We start from the raw sequence: 3,768 nt of genomic DNA on the forward strand, positions 1-3,768 counted from the left end.
CGCCGGTTTTATGAATGAAGTTTTTTTTGTGAATGGGCTCGGCGCGTGCGGGCGGGCAGCGCAGTGAATGGCGCTCGGCGCGCGGCCGCGGCCCGGCGGCCCCCGGGGGGCGCCTCACAGCCAATCGCCGCCCGGCGCCGGCTCACGCGCCCTCAGCGCGCGGGGAAAGGGGGGCGGGGGCAGAGGGGGCGCGAGGGACCCTCGGGGTAGTGCCCAAAATCCCCCCAAAATCCCCCCAAAATCCCCGTTCTGCCGCCATTCCTCCTCCGCGGCGGCACAGGCAGAGGCAAGAGGCTGGGCCCAGCCGAAGCCGGGTCTGCGATGCCTGCCCGGCCGGCCCCAAGGCAAGGGGCAGGCTTGTCCCAGCGCTCCCTGCCCGGCAGCTCTGCTCCAGCCCCGGGGGACCCCCCCGCCTCAGCACCGCGGCTACCTCAGGCAGCGAAAGGAGCGAGACGGGTTTATTCTACTCGCTGAAAATATCAGGGCCCCCAGTACGAGTCACCTCGGCTCCCTAGGGACCGACACCCGGGGCAGCGTGGCGGAAAGAGAAATTCAGCACCACGGGGGTCGAGCCAGGAGAGGGAAAGCGGCACGAAGGCCTCGCTTCCCTCCATTAGCTGAGGCGTTTTCACTCGCTAGGTTTTCGATGTGGAGTTCACCTTCCTCACGCTCACAGTCTGGTGGATGAGGAGAGGCCGTGCTGCCCATTGCCCTGCCTGTGACAGGCGGAGAAAATGACAGCTTCTCTCTATCACAGAGAGAGCTCATCACATCCTTTCCATGTTTTTACCTCGTGTATGAAAGCTGGTATTAAGCCTACAGATGCAATAGTTGCTACAGTAAGGTAGGGAAACAAAGCCAGTCCAGAGTCTTTTAGTGAAATGTGGCTCAAAGAGGAAGTGGCTGCTTTGAAACACCCCATTTTGGTGAGGATGGCTCAGACTGCTCACAAAATCAAGCCCAAAGGCAAAACCTGGACCAGTCGCAAGTTACAAAGAATGACTAATTTCTCATGAAGCTTTAATGATGGCTTTGAGCACAAAAGAATAGAACATTTCAGAAGTGATTAGCAGCACTATTGATTGCACATAAAGCACAGAAACTCTCTTAGCATGAACATTTTTCTTTCATTTCAACGCCATGCTGGAACACGACGTCCACATGGCTGGAAGGAAAACTGGGATGGAGAGGCCATGGGGCCCACACTGGTGAAGAGGAGGGCCTGGAGGGGAGTGCAAACTGTGCTCCCCATGAAAAAGACAATGAGGACCAGCATTCAGGGAGATGCTGATGCCCCAGGCTTCTGTACTGGGGAAACCTCCCAGATTTGTCTTTCTTTTACTGCTATGAAAAACATGCAAACAGACAAGCTGAATTTCCTCTTCGTGCAAGATCAGCCTTACCAAGCTTCCTACCTTTTCTCTGAACACACAGCAAGGGTCTTCTTGCCTTACAGCAGCCCCTTGGCATAGATGACAGGAAAATATGACTTGGTGACCAGGACACTCCCCTGTGCCTTAGGTAAGATTAGTTCATGGCTGTGGGCTGCCTCTGGCCCAGGGTGGTTCTCATCTCCTGAGCCTGCCTGCCTGCTGATTCTTCCTCGGGAGGTAATTTGAGCCTTCTTTACCTGTGTGAGTGAGAAAATTGGGCAGTTGAGGTCCCTGCTGGGCCTGCAGGAGATGCAATCCCCTCCATGTCCCACTGCAGCTAACAAGAGCTGGCAGGTAAAAAGGGGCAAGCTTTAAACCTGTGTAGTGAAAGTGGACATTTTCAAGAAAAAGAAATTACAATGCAACAGCCTGTCCTTCACTAATCACCCTTGAGCTGTGTCTTGAGCCCTGCATGGCACCAAGATCTGCTGCCCCATGGCCAAAGCGTTGTTGCCCTCTCAAGGTGCCATGGGGGGGGCTCAGGGTGGCTCCTCAGAGAGGTGAGGGAGGCCAGTACTTTAATCAGCATTTCTCTGCTCATAGGCACCAGCAAGTGTGATCACAGTGTGGGAGGTGAAAAATAGCTGGTGTTTTACTGCAGGTTCTGAGAAAAATGCAATTGTGACAAGCTGTTTTCAGCAGTGATCAAGAAATACGTGCTCAAAAGCTGAACCCCCTTGGACAATGCTGCAAAGAGCAGCATTCTCCAAGCAATACCAGCCATTGTGGGGAGGGAGAGGAGGGAAAAGAAAAATGCCATGCCTTTATAAATTAAAATGCTTTTTTTCTCAAGGCTAAAAACAAGATTTCTGTTTAAGATACTGGGAAATCAGCCTCAAACCAGCACAGAGAACAAAGCTCCTTTAAGCACTGGCGAAACTGAGCCTACAGCCTTGTCTAAAAGGAGCCTGTGTTTCTTGCTCACAGCTCAAGTTCCCTGTTGCTCAACTGTGCTGAGGGCTCCCCACTCTCCCAGCTCCCTGCCCACCCCTGCTGCTGCCCCAGCAGGATGTAGGGGAAAATCATTTTGCCCCTCACATGGCTGCTGACAAAGGGCTGTGCCACACGTGTTTTCTCAAGCTATGTGGGAATGCCCTTATGGTGCACAGTTATGAGCTGAAACCTCCCTCAATCACTGTTACCCATTGCACCCCAATCCTCCATCACAGCCTGCTTACAGCCTCAAATATGCTGCATGAGAACCTGCTGTGGGCAGGCCCCAGTCAAGTATCGTCAGAGGGAACAGGAGCTTTGGCAGATGTAACCACAATGATGGGGCAGCACCAGTACTCAGGAGCAGCTTACCAGCTACAACCACTTCTGAGCTCTGAAAGAGCTGCAGAGAAGGAGGTAAGACAGCAGCAGCCATGTCTCCAGCATCACCAGAGGCAGCCGATCTGGCAGGAAGCAGCAGTGCCAGCCTGGAGCCTCAGGCACCCGTGGGAGTGGCCCCATTTCAGATTTGGGGCTGGGGGATCACGGAGCAGGCATTTACTGCCAGCACCCCACCCTCTCCCTGCAGTGCAAGGGCCAGGACAGGTGCACACAGCACTCGCTGGGGGCAGGAGACTTCACAGCGAGTTGGGGACCAATTGAGAGGAGAGGAGGCAGCTCAGCAGTCTCACACCGGGAGTGTGGGGGCAGCACGGGAGAAAAGCCGTCACCCACCTGCAGAGCGCACCCGAAAAGCAGCTGCATCTTGCAGGAGCCCCGAGGAAGCCATTATGTGCTGCTTGCAACCGGTACAACAGAGCTTGGCCTTTCTCTTAGAATATGGAGTAAACAAGGGACTTTTTCCCCTTTATAAATAGCAACAGCAGAGTTAACTTGTGCTGAGGTGCACCAAGCTGATCTGTCTTACTTCCTCATTAACATGCCTGGCTGGTCCTGGCAGAAATTAGCAAAATTTTTACAGAATGGCAGGAAAATCCTGTGGCAGGTATCAGTGCGGTGGCAGCTACCTTTGGAAAGCCTGAAGCAGCTTATTTCCACTAGAGAAGGTCATACACAGAAACTGTTTTATTTCAATTGAGAGAAATTTGTTTTCCCACATGTTGAATCATTCTCACTGCTTTATCTCCTATCCATTGCTCTGAATGAGATAAAACCAGAGCATTTGACAACTGCAGCTCCTCCTGCTTTCCAGGAGAGTCAGAGGGGGTTTGCTTGGGCTTAAACACAAGGATCAGAGCTACTGGGTTTGAGGAGGACAAAGGCAGGGCCCTGGATACAAAAATCAGACTGAAAATTAAACTATCAGACAAAAATTTAGACTATTAGTGCTTTTCTCCTATTCTAGCTAATCCCAAGGTAACACTTGCTGTGGGTGTGCAGT

The sequence above is a fragment of the Parus major genome, chromosome 10, assembly GCF_001522545.3.
Source record: "Parus major isolate Abel chromosome 10, Parus_major1.1, whole genome shotgun sequence".
NCBI classification, from domain to species: Eukaryota; Metazoa; Chordata; class Aves; order Passeriformes; family Paridae; genus Parus; species Parus major.